At 44.7% G+C, this 24,848-nt stretch overlaps 1 protein-coding gene across 1 annotated transcript in view; it reads right to left on the bottom strand.

Annotated features, from left to right (window-relative positions):
- The window catches only part of PEX14 (peroxisomal biogenesis factor 14), a 105,830-nt gene that overhangs the window by 65,679 nt on the left and 15,303 nt on the right, over positions 1-24,848 (bottom strand). The window lies entirely within an intron of this gene.

The raw sequence follows: 24,848 nt of genomic DNA, 5'->3' as shown, positions 1-24,848 counted from the left end.
TAATCAGTAAGGCAACAACTTCTTCCCAGCATTGACCCTTGTACCCTCTTCTTGACAGTTAACATTGACTGTGCCAAGAAACATTCAGACATTTTGATATCTTGGTAAGCCCCAGCCCCTCTAAACTGATCTAAATGCCTCACTCAATAGCCATAATATGCAGGTTTCTGCCAAAGGACATGTGCAATGAAGGAGCCGTTTCAAAGCATCGGGGACAAGACTAATAGGAAGCCTTGACTTGTTAATTATCTGTCAGTTTGTCACAGCTGGACTGTAAGGAGTGGGAGTGGGGAAACTTTCTGCACAGTTCTATCCTTCCCTAAATGCTGAATTAGGCTGTCAAAACCTTTATCCCATTGCAAGAAGCTGAGAGGAAGGAGTCCTGGGCTATCCTCCCCTCCTATTCCTCCCACTCCCAGTAGGAGATGCTGCTCTAGACATCCAACCTCCCACCACTTGTTCCGAAGCAGACGAGCCACACATAGAACGACCTTCATACCATCATCACTGCGCCCAGCTCAGGCAAGGGACGTTGATAAGCCTGAGCATCGTAAATCAGGGATGAAATCCCAGTGCCAGGAGAGAAAGCAACAGCCATTTATTCTGCCAAGAGCCTAAAAGATGCTGCCTGCTTCTTAATCACCATTTCAGGGCAAGGTTTTGGAAGACAGGAAGCTTGGCTCCCAGGAAAGTGGATAGACAGAGATACACAGATAGATACGTAGACAGATAGATAAAGGGGTGGTGTAGTGGTGGGATTCTCTCCCTTCTTACATCTCTGCCTCATGTAATCCCCTAAGCAGGGGACAAAGGGTCCAGGCTGTGAAATGGGATAAAGCATGCAATACCCACACAGAGACAAAGCCAGCAAAGCGGAAAGCAGGCTTTGACACAGCATTAGGATTTGCTATAAATGCTTCTGCCTCTTAAATCCAGCCAAACATGGCCAGTAAACCGTGCAAGCCTTGGGAGATCCCCAGCCCACCCCTCCTCCTCCCTGACAACTTCATCCAGGGTAGCTTCTCACCCAGTCTTTCCTCAGCAGTCCCGATAGTACTTAACACCCCCGGGAGGAGGTTCCCACATCTAGCACACATCCCTCCCTAGCACCAGAGCTGCCTCCCACTCCAATCTATGCACACAGTGACCCTGCCATTTTTGCACTGGGGGAATCATGGGGACTCAGATTAGAGTACTTCTCCCCACTGCTCCTTTGGCCACTTTCCCCTGTAGTTTGAAGCACGCTTTGCTTTAAGCATCTTTCACCCAAGAATCCCTTTAACACAAAAGCACTATTGTTCCCCTTTTTCAGAGAAGGAAACACAAGCACAGACAGTGACTCACCCAAGCAAGTCAGGGACACAGCTGGAACTCAGGCCTCCTGAAACCCAGTCTCCCACTCTAACCACTACACCTAGAGCAGGGCGACGGAGTGACAAGATTATGGCAATCAACAGATGGCTCAGGCATTGGTGTTATAAGGAGGGCTTTGGGATGTACGGTCATTGGGAAGCGTTTACGGATAGACAACTGTTCGCTCAGGATGGACTTCATCTAAGTAAGGAGGGAAATAGAATTCTAGGATGGAGGCTCGCCGACCTCATCAAGAGAGCTTTAAACTAGGAAGTTGGGGGAGATGGTTGGGAGATGTTCAGGAGATCTCCACGCCGGAATATAACCTGGAGAGAGAAGTAAACAAAGTGAGAGGGGATACCCTTGCGGACCAAAGAATTGATCCAAGGAGGAATAGTGGAGTAGAAACCATATTAACGGGTGATGCTGGTAGTAGAAGATCTGTGCACGATGGGGGAAAGAATGTCACTGACGCCAAACGCCAAAAATTAAAATGTCTGTACACTAATGCGAGGAGCCTTGGTAACAAGATGGAGGAACTGGAGCTACTGGTGCAGGAAGTGAAACCGGATATTATAGGGATAACAGAAACCTGGTGGAATAGTACTCATGACTGGAGTACAGGTATTGAAGGCTATGTGCTGTTTAGAAAAGACAGGAAGAAAGGCAAAGGTGGTGGAGTAGCCTTGTACATCAATGATGAGATTAACTGTAAGGAAATAAGAAGCGATGGAATGGATAAGACAGAGTCTGTCTGGGCAAAAATCACACTGGGTAAAAAAGCAACTAGAGCTTCCCCTGAGATAGTGCTTGGGGTGTGCTATAGACCACCGGGATCTGATTTGGATATGGATAGAGACCTCTTTAATGTCTTTAATGAAGTAAACACAAAGGGGAAATGTGTGATTATGGGAGACTTCAACTTCCCGGATATAGACTGGAGGACGAGTGCTTGCAAGAATAATAGAGGTCAGATTTTTCTGGATGTGATAGCGGATGGATTTCTTCATCAAGTAGTTGAAGTACCTACGAGAGGGGATGCCATTTTAGATTTGGTTTTGGTGAGCAGTGAGGACCTCGTAGAAGAAATGGTGGTTGGGGACAACCTTGGTTCGAGTGATCATGAGCTGAATTCAGTTCAAACTAGATGGAAGGATAAGCGAATTTAGATCTAGGATTAGGGTTTTCGACTTCTCGAGGGCTAATTTTAAAGAGTTAAGGAAATTAGTTAGGGAAGTGGATTGGACGGAGGAACTTGTGGATTTAAATGCGGAGGAGGCCTGGAATTACTTTAAGTCGCAGCTGCGGAAATTGTTGGAAGCCTGCATCCCAAGAAAGGGGAAAAAAACCATGGGCAGGAGTTGTAGGCCAAGCTGGATGAGCAAGGAACTCAGAGCGAGGATTAGGAAAAAGCAGAAAGCTTACAGGGAATGGAAGAAAGGCGGGATTAGCAAGGGAAGCTACCTTGGTGAGGTCAGAACATGTAGGGATAAAGTGAGGAAGGCTAAAAGCCGCATTGAACTGGACCTTGCAAAGGGAATCAAAACCAATAGTAAAAGGTTCTACAGCCACATAAACAAGAAGAAAACAAAGAAAGAAGAAGTGGGGCCGCTATACACTGAGGATGGAATGGAGGTTAAGGATAACCTAGGCATGGCCCAATATCTAAATAAGTACTTTGCCTCAGTTTTTGATAAGACTAGTGAGGAGTTTAGCGTTGATGGAGGGATGATAAACGGGAATGTGGATATGGAGGTGGATATTACCGCAACTGAGGTAGAGGCCAAACTTGAACAGCTTAATGGGACAAAATTGGAGGGCCCGGACAATCTCCATCCGAGGATATTAAAGGAACTGGCGCGTGAAATTGCGAGCCCGTTAGCGAGAATTTTTAAGCAATCGATAAACTCGGGGGTTGTGCCGTACGACTGGAGAATTGCTAACGTAGTTCCTATTTTTAAGAAAGGGAACAAAAGTGATCCGGGTAATTATAGGCCTGTTAGCTTGACGTCTGTAGTATGTAAGGTCTTGGAAAAAATTTTAAGGGAGAAAGTAGTTAAGGATATAGAGGTCAATGGTAATTGGGACGAATTGCAACATGGATTTACTAAAGGCAGATCGTGCCAAACCAATCTGAGCTCCTTCTTTGAGAAGGTGACGGATTACTTAGATAAAGGAAATGCGGTAGATCTAATTTACCTCGATTTCAGTAAGGCGTTTGACACGGTTCCACATGGGGAACTGTTAGTTAAATTGGAAAAGATGGGGATGAATATGAAAGTTGTAAGGTGGATAAGGAACTGGTTAAAGGGGAGACTCCAGCGGGTCGTCTTGAAGGGTGAACTGTCAGGCTGGAAGGAGGTCACTAGTGGAGTCCCTCAAGGATCGGTTTTGGGACCGATCTTATTTAACCTTTTTATTACTGACCTTGGCACAAAGAGCGGGAATGTGCTAATAAAGTTTGCGGATGACACAAAGTTGGGGGGTATTGCTAACACGGAGAAGGACAGGGATACTATTCAGGAAGATTTGGACCACCTTGTAAACTGGAGTAATAGTAATAGGATGAAATACAATAGTGAAAAGTGCAAGGTCATGCACTTAGGGATTAATAATAAGAATTTTAGATATATGCTGGGGACGCATCAGTTGGAAGCGACAGAGGAGGAGAAGGACCTTGGGGTATTGGTTGATAGCAGGATGATCATGAGCCGCCAATATGATATGGCTGTAAAAAAAGCAAATGCGATTTTAGGATGCATCAGGCGAGGTATTTCCAGCAAGGATAAGGAGGTGTTAGTACCGTTATATAAGGCGCTGGTGAGACCCCATCTGGAATATTGTGTGCAGTTCTGGTGTCCCATGTTCAAGAAGGATGAATTCAAACTGGAACGGGTTCAGAGACGGGCTGCAGGGATGATCCGAGGAATGGAAAACCTGCCTTATGAAAGGAGACTCAAAGAGCTTGGCTTGTTTAGCCTGGCCAAAAGAAGGCTGCGGGGGGATATGCTCGCTCTATATAAATATATCAGGGGGGTTAACGTTAGGGAGGGAGAGGAATTATTTAAGTTTAATACTAATGTAGGCACGAGGACGAATGGCTACAAACTGGATATTAGGAAGTTTAGACTTGAAATATGACGAAGGTTTCTAACCATTAGGGGAGTGAAGTTCTGGAACAGCCTTCCGAGGGAAGTAGTGGGGGCAAAAGACTTATCTGGCTTTAAGACTAAGCTTGATAGGTATATGGAGGGGATGTTATGATAGGATAGTTTAATTTGGGCAATTGATCTTGGATTATCACCAGATAAGTCTGCTCAATGGTCTGCGGGGAGATGTTGGATGGGATGGGAACTGAGTTACTGCAGAGAATTCCTTCTTGGGTGCTGGCTGGTGAGTCTAGCCCACATGCTCAGGGTTTAGCTGATCGGCATATTTGGGGTCGGGAAGGAATTTTCCTCCAGGGCGGATTGGCAGGGGCCCTGGAGGTTTTTCGCCTTCCCCTGCAGCGTGGGGCATGGGTCGCTTGCTGGTGGATTCTCTGCAGCTTGAGGTCTTCAAACCAATTTTGAGGATTTCAATAACTCAGTCCTGGGTTAGGGGTTGTCATAAAAGTGGATGGGTAGGCTTCTGTGGCCTGCCTTGTGCAGGAGGTCAGACTAGATGATTATATTGGTCCCCTGGCCCCTGCCCCCATGCCCCCCCCCACTTTTTGCCCCCTGCTGGCCCCCCCTCCCAGGACTCCTGCCCCATCCAACCCCCCCATTCACTAATGGCCCCCCGGGACCACTGCCCCATCCACCCCCCTGATGCCTGTCACCTGACCGCCCCCAGAACCCTCACCACCCCATCCAACCCCCTCTCCTTTCCGGGACCTCTGCACCCATTCAATGCCCCTGTTCCCCATCCTCTGACCACCCCAACCCCTATCCACACCCCCGCTCCCTGACCACCACTCCAAACTCTCCTGCCCTCTATTCAACCCCCCCTGCTCCCTGTCCCCTGACTGCCCCCCCAACACCCCATCCAACCCCCCTCTCCTTCCTGACTGTCCCCTGGGACTCCTGCCCCCATTCAACCCCCCTGTTCCCTGCCCTCTGACCGCCCCGACCCCTATCCACACCCCAAACTCCCCTGCCCTCTATCCAACCCCCCCGCTCCCTGCCCCCTTACTGTGCTGCCTGAAGCACCTGTGGCTGGTGGCGCTACAGCCATGCTGCCCGGCTGGAGCCAGCCACAGCACAACACAGAGCGCCAGGCTCTTCAGCTGCACTGCCCGGCCAGCCAGAGCATTGTGCCAGTGCTGAGGCTGTGGGGGAGGGGGATAGCCAAGAGCTCAGGGGCGGGCAGGAGGATCCCATGGGCCAGATGTGGCCCGCAGGCCATAGTTTTCCCACCTCTGCACTAGACCAATGCTGACTCCCTGCACAGACAGCCCTCTAGTCCCCACTGTGGGACCCACCTAGAAATCTGCCTAGAGTGAAGCAACTGGATGAATAGATCCACTCGGGAGAGGGCTGCAGAGCTGGTTCCTAGAGGGGAAAATGCTCTATGGAGATTGGAGTTTCCAACAAGAGGAGAAAAGGCATAATACACACAGCATCTGTTTGGATTTCCCACACCCCAGAGTTACACAAGAGTTTAGGAGCCACCTCCCAGCTGGCTCTGGGGACCCACAAAGTTCCTTCCCTGCAGCGACGTAGATACAAGGGTGTGGAGATGATAAATAGGGCAAACACTCAGAGGAATCACCAACAGTACAACCAGAGGAGTGATGGGGTATCGTTAGAGCCAAACTCTTTTCTGGGCAGGGTCTGTGTCTCCAACAGGATTTGGCTCCCAATCTCCTTGGTTTTAATAATATCACTTTTCCAGTCACAAGGTGCAACTTGTATTGCATGCAAACGCACACACGCACACGTAAACACACATACAGGTTTAGCTCTCTGTTAAAAGAAATGAATAAAGAGGAATTCAATAAGAAATTCTGCCAAAATGTTCCAGAATCTGGTTTTGCTGCATTCTTGCCCACAGCCCGCAGTTCTGGGTGCCTCCTTACACTTCCCCATCTGCACAGCCCACTTTAGCTTCAGATTTCTTGCACCTATAATTAGCTGCCCTGTGCCAGGCTCCTTTAATTAACGAACATCTTGTCTCCTTTTAGAATCAGACTAAGCACTTTTTCTTTTTATTAGCACCCATCACCTCGCTATCTAAGCTAAGCAGGATACCTCACACCACTCTGTGAGGAGTACCGCAGGGCGCAAATGGCCTCCAAAGCAACTGCTTGCATGCTGCCCTGTAGAGAAGTCAAGGAGAACTAGGATCTGAACCAAAGGGAGATGCAGTGAGGGGCTGATGCAACACCTTTCAAACTTAATTACACCCAGAGAAATGACACAACTCAGTCCTGAGGAAAATGCCTGGCATGAGAATCTTGGTGTGCTAGTCAGATGCTGCTACAGTGATGAGGGTGGTTCAGTCCAAAGGGGAGGTCAAAAGCAAGAACAGACAGAAGCATGCACACAGTCAGTATGCTGGAGATGGGGCAGCCTTATGACCTGCAGTAGGGCATGACTGGGCAGATTGGTCTTCCCTGATACAGCTGCCAAAGAATGGAAGTTGGGCTGGCCAGTGAATTATGGGTCCATGAAGAGCAGGATCCCCATTTCATTGCTTGTACTTAAGGCAGGCTCTCAACCTGGGCCTCTCTCCCAGGAAAACAGGAGATTGGATTCCAGATGTCTTCCACCAGCTCTTCTCCCCATCATCGCAAGCATAGGCCCTGTCTCCTGCCCTGTACAATGCCATGGGAACGGAGGGCCCTGTAACTTCCTCTCAACTCCTGGCCGTAGCAGCTTCTTTAACCATTGTTGGAGTTTTGTTTTTAGACAGAACTCTCTCTTTTCTTCAAAGTTGTTGCACCTGATTTTCAGACAAATTGCAAGTTATGTGCCATGGAGAGAGAGCGCAGAATTCAGGATACAGGTTGGATTTTTCACATCATTGAGATTTGAGTAGGGGAGAGGAAGGAGCAGATGAGATGGCGAACATCCAGGGATTTCTCAGGACAGGCGGTCATCTAGCTGCACAGCGCGACTTCCCCAGAGAGTTTTCTCAAGGGGAAACCAGCCATCGATCTTGGGACACAGAACTTCCAGGACCGTTCCTTATCTCAGAACAGCCTCTGCTGCGAATTCCTGCATGCGCTTTAATGTTTAAATTATTAAATGCATTAATGTATTTACATTATTCAAGTCTTATGTGCATTTTTCTAAGATAATTTATGTATAAGAGTTTGAATGTCCATGACTGTTAATGTCTACAACCCTTCCTGTTCATTATTGATTCTGGAAGGGAAAAAAATGTCAGTGTTTTAATGCCTTATTTTTAATGTATTAAGAGTCTGAATAAGTGCATTCTCTTTTTTCTTTTGTAATTTCATAATTTAAGTAGTGCATTTATTAAACTGACACAGTATGAATTGTGGTGAAGTCTGGCACAGGTCCATGCTGCCAATGCAGCTCGACCGACCATCCCGCTACTCTGCAAATCAAGTACAAGCTCAGCTCCTCTTGTGGCAGCTTTTACTCCCTACCTGAAATCAGAGGAGGAATGGGGGGAATGAAGGAATCTTTTTAAAATGAATTTTCTTTGCTTTTTATAGGATTTCCTCTCATACCTACACAGTTTTTTTTTTTAAGTAGATGAAAGCTTCCTTATCCACTTTAGATATTTCTCTATTGTAATACAGATCTGATTTTGGCTAGGTATAAGTAACACATGTGGATGTGCCATGTGCATGGATGGAAGAGCTACTTACATTTCTATAGCGCCTTCCAACCCAAGCAGTGCCAAAGCTTTTCACAAATCTAAACTGAATGTTACTGTTTGTTGTTTCCACAGGTAATTCTGCACATCATAAAAAGTTTTATTTCTAAAAACCTCAAGTTTTAAACTGATATCAAAATTATACACAGGGGTCATGTTATCCACTGCTGAAGCGCAGCTACTTCTGGTGCAGAACACAGCAGCTGTTTAACAGCGCATGGCCATAACACATGAGAGTTTAGGCAAGCAGGCTACAATATCTAAACGAAACGGCAAGGAATACAGATCAGCAGAATATATGGTTCTGCTAGATATATCCACCTGCCTCTACATACAAATGAAATAGGTATAGATATGAATATATAAATTGTACCTTAGTTGTTTACAGACAAAACTGCTACTTTGAAAGTCCAGTTTTTATGGCCACACAAACTCTCTGCCAGCTGCATTTAAATGGAACAATACTGACACCCAATGGTTTGTTAGCTTAACCTCTGGACACACATTCCCTGTGGATAGCCCTAGGGATGAATCCAGGGGGCACCATTTCCTATATCAATATGGTAGCCTCAACTCAAATCACCTATCAAACTGCTAATCAAGACGCTGAACTGCTGAGAGAGAGAGACTCACTGTACTTCGGCACCATATGTAATTATGCGTGTGTGACTAAGCTACACAGTATATTCTGCATAATTACAGCTTGCCTGGCACAGTTGCCAGCACAAGCATGAACACACACGCACACATAATGTATGCACAATATTGTACCTATGGACTTGGGAAAAGAGAGAGAGAAAGTTGCTGGCTGCTGTTTTAAGAGCTGACTCTGCCATTTCTAATGTTAAGTTTGTGTTTTTTTTGCTACTCATTACCATTCTTTAACTGTTACAATTTATATCAGCATATAATGTTAAATAATTACAGGGAGCGGAGCTCACTCTAGTGAGGATATAAATGCGCTGTGGGATTCTACAGATTTAAACAAATAACACTCACAGCAGGGGGTGAGCAGATGAATTAGCATTAATATCCTGCCTGGGAGATCCCAGTGCAGTGCTACTGCTTAAATACAGATCTTTTCTGTAACAGGCAACATGACAGCTCCTAGCAATACAGTCCATTGCATTTACCAGTCAATATAACAACGGCAGCGAAAAGAACGCCCTTGTAACAATCCATACAGAAACCAGCTAAAATAAATAACTTCCCTTTAACAGTCTATATAGCAGCCAACTACATTAAAACCTTCCCTTTTAAAGTATATACAATAGTCAGCTAAATGGAAGAATTGGCATGCTTCTTTGCAGCCTCAGAAGAGAAGCCAAGCATCGAATGGGCTATGGAGACTGAACTCTCCTATCGTCCCTATTGGGGGTCCCTTCCATACTGAAGTGGGGGAAAGCTTGCAATGCCACCCCCACTGTAGCATCTGTCCTACAAGCAGAAGGTTTCTGTTTCTGGGGCTATCAATTTGTTAACTTTCGCAAGCACTGAATTCCTTTTTCGTAAAAATAAAATAAACGAGACATTCTTTTTCTGGTCAGAACAATCTGATCAGAGCAACCCTCTGATAATGGATGTACGCATCCAAACTTTCTAATATTAGCAGCAGCCCCTTTTTCTGTTTCTAATAACTGTTTTGCCATTAAACTGAGAGATGCTCCATCTCAATCATTCTAAAAGGAGACACCAACCACAAACTATTTCTTTAAAGTTTAGCCACTAATTTGTCACTTTCTAATACACTGTGACATGCTAGAAAGTGTCCTCTTCTCTCCCTCCCCCCCCCCCCGCCCCCGGGCTACGTCACAGTTCTTTGTGTTGTGACAGGAGCTGCAACAGATCACAACATGAGCTGTGGCACAAAGTGGTTATAAAGAGTTGGGGCCTGAAAACTAAGCTGGGGGAAATCCATAACCACAAGTGGATTCCATCAGAAGGGAGCTATGTGCCGTTTTCACACATAAGGCCCAATTCTGAGCTCACAAACCTGAGTTTTACACTGGTGTGACTCCACTTATTTGATAGAGTGGCTCTAGATTTACACTGAATTAAAGTTCAGAATCATGCCTGCAGAATTTAACAAATAAAATGCATTTCTATTTTTTTACAATTAGAAAGTACTGCAGATAAAAATAATAACAATTCATATTGAATTTACAATATACGAACTGCTGTACAAATAGTAATGAATCACTAGGAAAAAAGATTTCTATATATCTTTTCTGGTTTTCCATATTGCTAAAAGATTTTATTGCTATGGAATTCGGCCATTGACCTACCCTCAAGTTTGCTAGCTTCCTAGAAAGGAAATACTAGAATTTTGTTAGAAATAAGAAAGAAAAGCAGGAATGGCATTTATTCCTTAAAATTCCACAAATGAAAAACATCTGTCTGCTTTCCTTTTGAGAAACCTGTCCCTTTGGGCATATATTAAAAAACACAAAACAGGGGCCCTACAACCCTCACCAGATGTTTAGCACCTGGGGGCTTTTCAAGTAATTGATCCAGACAATATTTTTCAGGTAGCAGAACAAAATGGATCCCTACATATTTTTATATTGTCAATACATGCAATTTTCAGCTCTTCAGAGAAAGCTCAGTTACAATTACTTTTAAAATCTTCCAAAAGAACCATGAACACATACACCACCTCAAACTCCAATAACGGTGGTTTGAAGCTTTAACAGTATTTTTTCAAAATGACAGTTAGTAAAACAACAAACATGCATAACAGTGAGTCATCTGGTTTCTAACTTCTGAGCCAAAGGAGGCCGATTCCGCACAAACCGAAACCTGGCTCTCTGACTGCTTGCATGTTTAATGATTGTATCTCTGCACCACAGATTCAGAACAGGATGTGGAAGAAAAGAATGAAAAGAGGACGGGGAAATAGAGGTGGGGGGTTAGTGAGGGGAGAAACACACTTCTTTACTGGTCCCAGTATCATTGCAAATAAAGGCCACGTCAAGATTTAAACCATAATAATGGAAGAGCTATAAAGGTCCCTGCTATAATGTTTCCTCTGATATTCCTTTTCATAAAATGCCCTCTTTATGTTGCATGCTTTGCAATAATACATGTAATGTTTGTGAACTAGCCCCAGCGGGGAATCTGCATCGTACAAAGCTTTACAGAACACAGCATTCAAAACCAGACCGTCCACTTCCCAGCTCCCCAACACTAGTGCCTGCTACACCCATCTCCTCACAGAAAGTACAGCAAACATGAGAAGATAAGTCACTTATAGCAACCTACAACAAAATCTGCTCAGCTGAAAACAGAGCTGTGCATTCCAACACAGTAGCACACAGCACAGGGTTACCCCTTTATCCATTCCAACACCTCACAGGCTACGGATTACAGCCTTTCCTCCAGCTCCCACTTGTATCAGCAGCAGGACCCTTATACCTCTTCACAGCAGTGGCAGCCAGGAATGCCAGCATCGTGCTCTTTCTCTTGGCCATGCCGGGTGGGTTTGTCAATTCTGTAAGCCTCTGCATGCCAGTGCCCTGACAGTGCTGAGAGCTTCTGCACAGCGGTGTATTTGCAGTAGACAAACATACCAGTTGAACACAGGACACACAAGGTTAGAATGCTGGAATCTCTATCTTTGTGTCTGTATGGCAACCCATGCTCCTGTTCCTGGCTGGGGCAGCAGTAACCACACCGTGCCGGGAGTTCAAGGCTGCATTCCCAGAAGGAATGACCCACAGTGACCCATAGCTTGTGTACAGACTGCATAAAGGGAAACACTTTCATGAAAATCCAGGCTTGATTTGGACCCCCAGGTGGTTTAAACCTTGGATGTCACAACTGACCAGTAATGGAGATGGACCTAGTGCTTGGTGACCCCTACCAGCAACATGAGAGACTGAGACACTGCGGAATGGGGTCGAGGCAACCTGGCGTTGAGAAAGGCATTACCAAAAATAAGGCTTGGGGAGGGCTCATCACAATCTTGACTATAATTCTCAATCACTGCATAGAAAGTATTTATATCCTGTTGGCAGCGTGTGTAACCAATGCGACTCTCCGTGTCAGGGCTGTCAATTACAGCATTGACTTATGAGGAAAGATTAAATGAGCTAAATATGTAGAACTTGGCTAAGAGACCAGGATTTGGAGTGGGGGTGGGAGAGGCAGAAACAACATGATAACTGTCTGCAAACATATGAAGGGTACAGATGCTAAAGAGGAAAAGGGCTCATTTATGGTGGCATGGGGGAATAAACAGGAGTCACAGAATGGAATTAAAGAAATTTAGGCTGAATAACAGGGAAACTTCCTGACAGCAAGATATACTAGGCTGTGGAATTATTATTATTGTGGCATTTAAGTAGGAGCCACTTAAAACAAGACTCTACAAAGCACTAGTAAATGCACTGGCCAAGGAGAGAGAGAACAGCTAATCTAATACAGTGCCTCTCACTGTGGCCTAGTGATGGTCCCAGCAGATTATACAATGGTGCTTCTTTTCCTTGTTCCCATTTTGTAATAATTGTTAATAAAAGCTAAAAAAAAATATCAGTATCTCCTACCATTCATTACTCCTCCCATGAGCAATTGCCATACGGACTGTCAGGGATGGTCCAGACAATGCTTAGTCCTGCCTTTAGTGCAAGGGACTGGACTAGAAGACCTCCTGAAGTCCCTTCCAGTCCTATGATTCTATAGCTGCCACTGCTGTGGATGTCATAGGATTATGAACGGGAGGGAGATGGTCTATGCAATTGTGAATGGGAAGAGAGACGCATCCCTCCATGAAGACGTGTGAGAATGCCCAAGGTAAGCAATTGCCGCAACTGCCACAGAAAAGTTTTGAGAGTGGGAGAGGGGAGATGGCCCATGCTATGAAGCATTAATGACACCCTGATCTCAGGTTTTTCCCAACTCTAACCTTTTTAATTCTATTAACCTGGCTGCTGCCCTCCATCTCAGAGATGGCTGCATTACACTGGTGACATGATTCCTGTATATTTATCTTGTAAAGTGCTTTGTGATCCTTGGGCAAGTCATTCCATCTCTCTGTGCCTCAGTGACCCCAACTTCAATAGATAGATAGTGCTACTAAGCCACCTGCCAGGGACCTCTGGTGAGTTTCAGTGGTTTTGTAAAGCACTTTGAAATCTTCAGGTGGAAATGGCAATTTGTTATTACCGGAGGGGAGCTCAGGTCTCTGCCACTCATTCAGTCCTTGATGGTCAACAAGGGAGTCAACCATGATGATAGTTATGCCAATATGGGCACTTGTCCATTAGGCATTGAACTAAGCCCTTTCAGGGACACCGAAGGACTCATGTTCCCCTGAGTAAAAGCGAGAGGGAGATAGAATCAAGGAAAGTGAAATATTTGCAGGCAGGTAGAGTTTGGGAGTTGAATTTTTCTCATAGCTTCTTTATCCACCAGTCATATTAGCCCTCTCTGATTAAGTTAAAAATTGATAAAGGCAACATGTGTCTGAGCACAGCAGCAGAGTCCAACTGCCCAGGAGCACTAGAGGCAGGGGGAGAGTTAAGATTCTCGGGAAAGGTTTCAGGGTGGGAATTAAATAATCTGGAGGCAAATGATTCCCTGAAGAGCAAGGCTTCTGCACAGAGTTCTTTCAAGAGTCTGGAAAAGCAGCGGATGCGGTGAACTTTTGAGACTGGTGTCTGTCTCTCTCTCTCTCTCTATGCAAGAGGAATTGTGAGTGGCTGCTGCCCTCTATAAGCCATTCTGCACACAGCACATTCTCCACACTCATGCGTGTATGCAATGCAGGCGCCACCTTGCCACGCGCCATCACCTGTGCAGAATTAATAGGTGCCCTTTCCAACAGCCAGGATGCAGGTTACAAAAGGCTCCCAATCTTGCTGGGCAGGCAGGGAGTGGGGCTGCCAAGCAACACAGACTCACCAGCTGGCAGCTCAACACTCCAACGGTAAGAATGCTTAGCAGGTATAGAGAGCTTTACACCTCAAAAGCATCATACAAGCATAGTGAAATTCATCATGATTAAAGGGACATTCTCATATTGAAAATGATTGCCAAAAACTTTGATTTTGGGTGCCTAGCACGCACTCAAAAAGTGGGCTGATTATCAGAGCAGCTGAGCAATCCAAGCACCCACTGTCTTCAGTAGGAGCTATGGGGGCTCAGCACCTCTGAACGTCAAACCACTTACTTAGATGCCTTATGTTCAACACCTAAGTTTTGACATTTCTGGCCTGACAATTTAAAAATTAAATTTCCTCACCTGTTTTAGAACACCTTTGAGTATAACAATTATTTAAAAACAATTTTAAAAGTCTAATGAACTTTTGACCATAATGCTATTTGCATGAAGAAAAAGCTTAGTCACTTTCCCTCCTCAAAACTCACCTCTGCCAAAACGCATATAGAAAAGTGCAAGCTGATGACAACTAGGCAGGTGATGAGTTATGACCACTGCTACTGAATGGCTAAGCGTTTTTCACATCCTATAATTTGTTACCCTGTCTCCCTCACCCTCACAGCTTGCTTGTTTGTCTTATCCCCCTGTTTTGGACAGTCTTTTGGATTGTAAACTGCAATAAAGAGTCCTGTGGCACCTTACAGACTAACAGATGTATTGGAGCATAAGCTTTTGTGGGTGAATACTCACTTCGTCAGACGCTCTCTGGGGCAGGGATTGTCATTTGTTATATGTCTGTACTGCACCTACCACGATGAGGCCCCAACCTTGCGTAGGCCCTTCAATATTACTGCAAATGTTAAAACAGCAGCAAATTTCCATCTCTCATGCACTAGCAGAATGCTGCAATGTTTGGGTTATAAACACAGCAAGAGGAGGAAGATGAGTGACAGCCACATAAAAATACTTACAGTAGAGCCTCAAAGTTATGAATACCTTGGGAATAGAGGTTGTTCGTAACTCTGAAATGTTTGTAACTCTGAACGAAACATTATGGCTGTTCTTTCAAATGTTTACAACTGAACATTGACTTAATACAGCTTTGAAACTTTACTATGCGGAAGAAAAATGCTGTTTTTAACCATCTTAATTTAAATGGAACAAGAACAGAAACAGTTTCCTTGTCAAATCTTTTTTGTTTTAATTTTCTCTTTATGGGCTTTTTTAGGAGTTTATGCTTACCACTGTGCCACACTGTATTTACTTTTTCTTTTTTTTTTGGTCTCTGCTGCTGCCTGATTGTGTACTTGCAGTTCCAAATGAGGTGTGTGGTTGACCAATCAATTCGTAACTCTGGTGTTCATAGCTCTGAGGTTCTACTGTAACTGGGTTTTTAAATAATTTCAAGAAAACCTTCCTATTGATTAGAGATCTGGGGCCTAAACTGACCTTGACAGAGTTCTGTAACTATGCTCTAAGTACATTTGTGTCTTCATGTTGTGTACGTATATTTGTCTAAAAACACAGTAAAAGGAATCGATAAATTAAGAGAGTACATTTTGCATGAACCACAAACAAACAAAAGTCAATGAACACTCAGCAATAAGAGACAAAACCAGGCCAAATTAAAAAAAAACAAAACCCCTCATCCAAAGGTCAAACACAACAGAAAATTGATTGATAAATTAAAGCATTCTCTCTGCAGCAAACCAAAGGATATTGCATAATGTAGAAACACAATTCAAACTCGCCCTTCCTGGCCTGAAATCTGCACAGCTATTGCCCTCTAAGACCTGATGGAATCATCCTCCAGCACTGGAAATCCACAGCAACATACCCAGGAACTCCCCAAACAAACTGAAGCATTATCGCACCATTAGGGTTACTGCCTGTACATGAGGTCACGAAGCTGATAGTGTCTTTCTGTGGCTGACAGTGGTAAATTATCTTGACTAATGTTTCGCTGGGGGCTATAAGTTAGTTGCCTGCTGACTCCGGCTGTCTGGGAATCCCCTCTGGATAGATTTACTTGTAGAGACTCACTCAATGCAGGCCGCCACTCTGGACTGTTCAAACAAACCCGTTGTGGCAGAAAGAAAATTTGTGTTGCAAAGAAGCATAAATCTTGTTTTTAGCTGTAAACTATAAAAGGTGTGAGGGAGAGAGAGAGAGAATGGGGGCACAAGGTCCCCTCCAGAACATTTCTGTGTCTCCTAGCAGCTTTCAAAAGCTGAGAATTCCTTCCAAGAAGGCTGCATGTACACTATTGCTAATCCCAAAACACAGACTACGATTCTGGATGCTGAAAAAGTCCAAGGGCCCTAACTGTGCATGTGTCCTGAGTTTAAGTCAGTCGAAGCAAGAAGCTTTGCAATTGAAATCCCTTCCTTGCATTCACTCTGAAGGCCAGTTTCAGGCAGAGGAGAGACTTTCACAAACCCTATCACGGGTTCTTGGGTTCTTAAAGGACTGTCAAGCGATTAAAAAAATATTCGCGATTAATTGCACTGTTAAACAATAATAGAATACCATTTATCTCTTCATCATGAAAGTTGAACTTACAAATGCAGAATTATGTACAAAAACTAACTGCATTAAAAAATAGAACAACATTAATCTTTAGACAAGTCCACTCAGACCTATTTCTTGTTCAGCCAATCGCTCAAACAAGTTTGTTTACATTTGCAGGAAATAATACTGCCTGCTTCTTGTTCACAATATCACCTGAAAGTGAGAACAGGCATTCATATGGAACTGTTGTAGCTGATGTCACAAGATATTTATGTGCCAGATGTGCTAAAGATTTATATGTCCCTTCCTGCTTCATCCACCATTCCAGGGGACATGCGTCCATGCTGATGACGGGGTCTGCCTGATAACAATCCAAAGCAGTGTGGACTGACGTTCATTTTCATAACCTGAGTCAGCTGCAACCACCAGAAGTCTGATTTTCTTTTTTGGTGGTTCGGGTTCTGTAGTTTCCGCATTGGAGGATTGCTCTTTTAACACTTCTGAAAGCATCCTCCACACCTCGTCCCTCTCAGATTTTGGAAGGCACTTCAGATTCTTAAATCTTGGGTCGAGTGCTGTAGCTATCTTTAGAAATCTCACATTGGTACCTTCTTTGCGTTTTGTCAAACCTGCAGCAAAAGTGTTCTTAAAATGAACATGTGCAGAGTCATCTTCCGAGACTACATGAAATATATGGCAGAATGCAGGTAAAATAGAGCAGGGGACATATAATTTTCCCTCGAGGAGTTCAGTCACTAATTTAATTAACACATTATTTTTTTAATGAGCATCATCAACATGGAACCATGTCCTCTGGAATGGTGGCCGAAGCATGAAGGGGCATACCAATGTTTAGCATATCTGGCACATAAATACCTTGCAATGCTGACTACAAAAGTCCCACGAGAACACCTGTTCTCACTTTCTGGTGACACTGTAAATAAGAAGCGGGCAGCATTAAGTCTCATAAATGTAAACAAACTTGTTTGTCTTAGCGATTGGCTGAACAAAAAGTAGGACTGAATGGACTTGTAGGGTCTAAAGTTTGGCATTGTTTTATTTTTGAGTGCAGTTATGTAACAAAAAAAGTCTACATTTGTAAGTTGCACTTTCATAATAAAGAGACTGCACTAAAGTACTTGTATGAGGTGAATTGAAAAATACTGTTTCTTTTATCATTTTTACAGGGCAAATATCTGTAATCAAAAATAATAATATAACATGAGCACTGTATGCTTTGTATTCTGTGTTGTAATTGAAATCAATATATTTGAAAATGTAAAAAAAATCCAAAAATATTGAATAAATGTCAATTGGTATTCTATTGTTGAACAGTGCAATTAAAACTGCGATTAATCGCAATTAATTTTTCTGAGTTAATTGCATGAGTTAACTGCAATTAATCGACAGCTCTAGTTTTTAGGGCAATTTTTTTTGGTGGCCTCAGAGTGCAGCCACTAACCCCTGCTGGTGGCCGCCCTGACAATTTTTCCAAGCCCAAGCCACGCTGTCCTGGGCTGAAACCCAGAACTAGAGCCCAAGGGCTGAAGCCCGAAGCCCACTGAACACACACACTGGCCCCACATGTCTGCAGAGGCACTGCCCGAAGCCCCCAGGAGGCTGTGTGACGCAGGGCGCTGACATCTTGCTGGCGGTGCCAGCAAACACAAGGGCAGCCAGGAGCAACAGCTGGGCGCTGCTTGTTCCTCCCACCCCATATCTTGACTCAGGAAGCTGTCGTGGCCGCAGAAAAATCCCTTGGTATTGCATGCAGCCACAGTGGCCACATTTGAAAAACACTGTAGAAGGCCCTTTATTCTGCAGTACCTTTTAGTTATCACTTCTTGGATTTTGGATGCACTTAATGATTCATTCAGAAAAACAGCAACAAGTTTGGGCCCTGATCCTGAGAGAGGCTGAATGCTCTGAACTATAATTGGCTTCACTGAAGACAGTCAAGCCCTTGCAACATCAGGGCTTTAAGCTAAATCCTGCAGCTCTTAGCCATTCAACTCAATGGGCTTGGTCATATAATTAAGGGCCCCAGGACTGAATAGCCTGATCCTGTTTGGTCCTGAGTACCCACAACTTCCATTGACTTCAGTTTGAGCTGAAGGTGCTCAGACTTTGGGTTCAAGCCCTTAGCTCCTCCCACACAATTCTAATTGAAAAACTCTTCCTCAGCCTCATCTAGAAAGGCAGGAGCGTGAGATAATGAGCAAAGCTTGGAATGGGGAGATGAAACAGGAAGGGCCTAAACACACTATTCTGTCTGCCACTGAATGCTAGATGCTCAAATCCAGCCAACTGAGAGAGGATATAAATCATGGGGAGAGTCCAGCATCCTTTTCCTAGAGGGTTTACCCAGCATACGTATTTACTATGATTTTTACTGGTTTTGTTGCTCATTCACATGGCTCTGACAAAACATTTGGTACTGGGAGCACCCAGGAATCAAACTGTCCTTCCCAGATACTCTGTGCTCACACAAAATGACTGAGATCCAGCTGCGCTCCAAGATGCTTTTAGAAAGAATATTTAAGGCTCGTGGAAAGGTGCCAGACAGCCCAGGAGACTGAAGTCCTGTTTGCCCACAAAGCATTTACAGAATGGGAAGCAGCAGGGCAAGCTTTCACACGTACACCTCATCCATGTCCTGGAGAGCCCCCATCTCAGGGAGAGAGGTCAAGTCAGTTTCCATGACCCCTTCAGCCTTTGGCACTTCTGCTCAGACTTCCAGGAAGATGACAGACAGCATAATCACCCAGCAAACATTTACTCTAAGAGAGGGAGCCTGCAGGGATGAAAGATGACCATGATACAGGCATCTCACCACAAGGAACTGGACTGAGACCACCAACTCATTCCACACAGAATACTAGGGTAGCTTTCAGATAACTTCTGATCACCACAAAGGTAGTCCAGAATTAAACCACAACCCACAAGGAAAAGGATTCACATCCCATTCTCCAATTCCTACATTGCAAGCATCATCCCATGTGCAGACCACCCTTTATGGTAATCACAGTACATCCCAGATCATCCAATACACTCCTGCCACATGGGCATCTCTGCAAACATACAGTACCAGGATCTGAAAGCACAACCAGGCCTTGGCTCACACAAGTTCCTCTGAATGTCCTTCCTCAAGTCAACTGTAGTGTGAAGATCCAAATATCAACATTACCACTGTGAACCAAGACCTCAGCGGATGGTCCAGGAAATCAAACCCAGATACAAACACTGAACTTGTTGACTGCAGCTGTGAGATCAACTTGTAGGATTAAGAGCCTGGCAAATATTTTGGATACAACTGTTTAATTCTCCTTCCTCCCTCTCAAATTTATTTTAATTCACATGAAAACGGTGAAAAAAAGAAAAAGAACCAATTAAAGCAGCAACCCTATAAAAACAATGAAGCCGAACTGTCCCCATGTTCTAACAGGCAGCAAAATATATTTTCTCCAGGGAAATTCAGATGGTTCCAGAGGAGACTGTGTTTTGCAGCCTACACTGGGAAAGGCTTGGAGTACAACAATGGCTCTAAGTAGTTGTGGTAGAGGTAAGGTGCAATGAATATCACTTTAAAGCAACCCCCTCCCATGCCAACTCAAACGCTGCACTGAAGATGAAGCAGCCAAAAGCTTTCCTGAACACAGACGTAAGTGCACAGTGAAGCATCAAGATGAGGGTGTGGTCTAGTTATTGGAAGAGGGGACTGGGATTCTGGATTCTATTCCTAACTCTACCACCATCTTGCTGTGTGACCTTGGGCAAGGCATGTAATCTGTGTCTCAGTTTGCTCTTTTGCAAAATGGATATGCCACTTATACACCTCACATGCATGTTATGAGAATTTAATAAACTAAGGTCTATGAAGTACTTGGAGATCCTTGGATGGAAGGGGCTTTATAAGTATCATGGCAACTACTAGAGGGGAAAGAGAAGATGAAAGGATGATGAGCCAGAAGGGGTGCATGAAAGGCTTAGGACTTCAATGGGTACCTGCTAATTCTACACTCTCTGCCTGAGAGGCAATACTAACCCTCTTTACAATATACTCTGCCTGGGCCCATTAAGCAATGCCCATGCTCCAATGCCTGAGGCCATCACCTGCTACATGAAACAAAAGGGGAAACACCACACTGACAAGAGAAAGAGAAAAGCTAAGTGCTTCTGCAAACACAAGAGAAGGTGGAACTGCTAAGGGAAAAACATCCTGCTCTCCATGCCAAGAGTCCTCACTAGAAACCGGTTCAGTGATTTACATTTACAAACAGAGCTTCTCCCAGACACAAAACAGCAGGTGGGGAGCAAGTATGTTTTGTGTCAGGAAGACTCAAGCAACTTGTAGAAGGACCTCACTTAAGTGCTTTTAAAGACAGCAAAATAATAATGGGTCTGATTTTTCAGGTTCTCCCCCAACCCAGGTTCAGGTCAGGAGACTGGAGAGATATATTTATTTTGTGTGTGTGTGTGTGTGTGCGTACACACACTTTACAGTCCCTACTTATGCTGCTGCTGTAGGTTTGGCAGAAACCAGATCCTGACATCAAACACACTGGAGAGCTATTGAGAAACACTTCTGGGATGGCAAATTAGATTTAAAAGGCTACACAATGTGACTGCCGAGAGACCGAGAAAAGAAGATAGATTAAAAGAGAAGGAGGAGAAAGGAGAACGAAAAAAGGAATGAGACAGAGAGGACTAAAGAAAAAGGATAGAAAAGGAACAAAAAAGAGGAAAGGAGAGGTCTGATATTTTAAGCCAGGGAGGGGTTTTTTCCTCTGTAATTAGGTCCTTTACACATCCCAGGATTTTGCTTTCAGTGCCTGCGAAAAGACAAACCTATTCAAATTCCACAAGTACTCAGAGCATTATGGGAGATGGCTGCACAAACAAAAACTGGGGGCAGCAGAAAGGGACCCAGCAATGACAGTGATCAGCCGGACTCAAGGAGAGGCTGATCCCACACCAACAATGACAAATGCAGCTGTAAACAGCAGCGGAGCGAGATGCTGACACTCTGTAACACAAGGTTACGCTTCCCACCACCGAGCTACAAGGCAAATTTTAATGGGCCAAGACCGACAGCAGGGAAATGAGTGTCCGCTCTTCGCTGCAAAAATGACAGCTTCCCCCACCCCCTGCCCATTCCCCACTATCAATGCTCTATCACATTGACCTCTCATTAGGGAGGATTTTTTACATGTGGACAGTTTATCATAAGAGGACTGGACAGCTCACGGGATTAATAAATGGGACAAGGAGCCCCTGGCCTCCAGTTTGGTTGTTCCAATCACACTCAGGTCACAAGTGGCTAAAACTGGAACTATGCAGTGGCTTCAAGGAGATCAGTGTGAAATCAGTTTGGTATGGTTCCATCTTGCAAACTCCCAGTAACCCTGACAAGCTGTGCTGTAAATGCCCACAATGCAGCAGAGAGTATGCATATCCTGTTTGCCTGATCCTGTGGAATGCCTCCTGCAAGATACTGAGCACCAACAGCTCCCACTGAAATCAACGAGCCTGAGCCTGCTCTCTTGCTGAAACTGTGGGGTGATTGGTGCTTAGCAGGTAGCATGCACCATTTAGCACCATGCAGGATCAGGTGCTTGGCTAGCCCATTCAAGTCACACACAAAATGCAAGCAAGATTTGACCCTAACGTGGCATTTGCTGACCTGGCATAAGATGCCTGCCTTCAACCTTCTTACCACACAGCTATCCATGAAAGCACTCTCCTCCCTCCCTTTCAGGCAAGGACCCATCCTGTGAGCTGCTGAGCACCCTCAGTCCCAAATGAAGTCAAAGGGAGTTGGAGGTACTCAGCAGATTTTGGTCACAATTCTTTTCCAGCAGTAGCTTCTATGAGTCTATAAAAACAGGCCTCCCTCTTTCGTTGCTTAGTTTATACCAACTCTGAAGTGAGTGGGGCTAAGCCGGGATGCGGGGGGCTCCCCCCCCCCAACACAGAGCCCCCTCATGGATTGGAGGAAAATTTTGTTCTGCTGTTTATGTGAACATTTTACAGTCTGGTGCTGCCCCAGGATGACTGGCCCATCAGGATGAGCTAGGACCAGTGCACCTGTGCCTTATCAGTACACCCCTAGCATGGAACAATTAATTCAGTTTAAAAGAAGTTTTAAAAAGGGTTTGAGGCCTTCTGGAAAGTAATTTAATTGTAGTAATTAATTGTGGGGAGTGAAACAAATAGAGCTGGGAGTTCAGCAGTAAGGTGGGAAGGGCTAGGGGTCAGCAGTTGCTGGAGAGACCCACCCCAGATCAGTGAAGTGCTGGTAGAGCAGAAGCTGAGCTCCGGAGAAGGGACTCTGAAAAGCGGCCTGGAATTGAGTGGGACTGTGACCCAGAAAGGGGTCGTGGGAATCCCCTACCCATCTAGTGGGAAGAGGACTGGGAAACAGCTGAGGAGGCTGGAGTTTATGTTCAGTGTTGAACAACTTAAGGAGATATCAGGGGAAAAGAACTGTGTTTGCCCAGATGGCGAGGCTGGGAGAGACTGAATATGTCCTGCTGAGAGGTGAGGAAACAAGACTGTTGCTTTCTCATTAAACCAGCCCCAAGAAGGGCGTTTTGTTGCACAATCCCAGTCGCACTTTTTTGTTGAAGTGTCCCTGGGAGAAGGGAACTACAGGATGGGCCCTGTGTAGCCACTGAGGTAGTGCAGAGCACTTCCAAGCCTGTGACAGGTACCAGCTGCCTACAAGGCTGTTGCCTGGGCCCAAGCCCCACTGTATACATGGGTGGAAGTGTGCATTTTTGTGGGGGTGCAGGAGCTGCAGAAGAGAGTGTGGGGCAAGTCATCTAGCTCACAGAACTGAACTATTAATTTAATAAGGCTTCTACAGATACTCAGCTAAGCAATAATGACTCAAGCAGATGTGACAGAGGCTCAGAGAGTTTAATATACAAAATTAATTAAAAAATAAGGAGAAAAGCTCCACCTTTCAACAGGGCTCTGGCTACCCCACATGCAGGATTCACCATTATGCAATCAGAGTTAATTTTGGGGTTCTTTGTTATTTATATTTTATATCTATATACACACCCACATATATATAGCTGCTATGTGTTTTCTTTCCTCTGAACACTTATGTAGCTGTGTATAAAGAGGAGGAAAGATACTAATTAAATAAAAGACAATGTTAGAGTTGGCCTGGAGAGAGAGCGACTTCTAGACCAATGCCAGCTGTGAGGGTTTGCAGCATGCTCTGGGCTTCCTGGAAAAATATACTCTCAAAGAATAGGACATCAGCAAGCAACAACAATGAGGGCAAATCTTGGCACAGGGAGCTTCAATCAGTTAGGGCATGCTCACACTGGCATGAGGCTAGAGGGATGTTCATTACAAGGCTTGTGTGCTCAGATTTCCAAATTTACTGGTCCATGAGCAGCATCCCTTCCATAAGATGTGTCTTCAGCCTCACTTGCTAACTTACCATCTCTAAAGAAATGTTAAAAAACAGCTCCTGGATGCTCCAGCCAAAGAATCCAAGACACAAGAGGTTTTAATGTTACCAGTGCAGGGCCCTTACAGAAAGAAGTTGGGGCTTAACATTACAGACAGAGAGCCTGGTCCCACATTCCTCATGCACTCAGAACTCCCACTGAAAACAGCACAGAGGATAAGCTACTGAAGAGACTTAAACAACACATCACTCCTCTCTTTAGGTCAGCAGAGGGGAGAACTATTTTGGCAGTGTTTTGGTTGGGCTAAAAGGCCAAGGAGAGAAACCAGGAGATGATAATATGAAGTTATTGCAACCCAGGAGAGAAAAATGCTGGCTCAATTCCCAACTCACAGCACTGAAGGAGAGAAGGTTTCTCATGGTTATCATCACACACACAAATCCCAGAGCCCTTTCCAAAACAGTACAAGTCAAAACATTGGATCACATGCAATACCTGCTGCCAGCAACCTCTGAGTTCACTCCTGGCTTATTTGAGCGTACAGTCAACTTGGGATGAGGTTTCTGAATAGGGAGGTCAGTTTTATTGGACAGTAACTTTCAGGACCCAAGCTCAAATCACGTTTCAGAGGTCTTTCTTCAGTGGGTTCAGTCTCCTTACTAACACACACTGATCAACAGCACACACTACACACATTTAGGACAAGCAGTTCTTGCTCAAAGACAGCCCAGGGCTCAGATAAGCAAGGAGGACTGACTGCCCCACAACTAACCCCTGGAAAGGAAGAAGGGGATGGGCAAAGGTTACAATTCAGAGGTCACCAGCAGGGCAGCATGGAGTGGTTT

Source organism: Gopherus flavomarginatus, chromosome 21 (genome assembly GCF_025201925.1).
Source record: "Gopherus flavomarginatus isolate rGopFla2 chromosome 21, rGopFla2.mat.asm, whole genome shotgun sequence".
In the NCBI taxonomy this organism is placed as follows: domain Eukaryota; kingdom Metazoa; phylum Chordata; order Testudines; family Testudinidae; genus Gopherus; species Gopherus flavomarginatus.
Note: the sequence above shows the minus strand (reverse complement) of the source record. Positions and strands in the feature narration are given on the sequence as shown.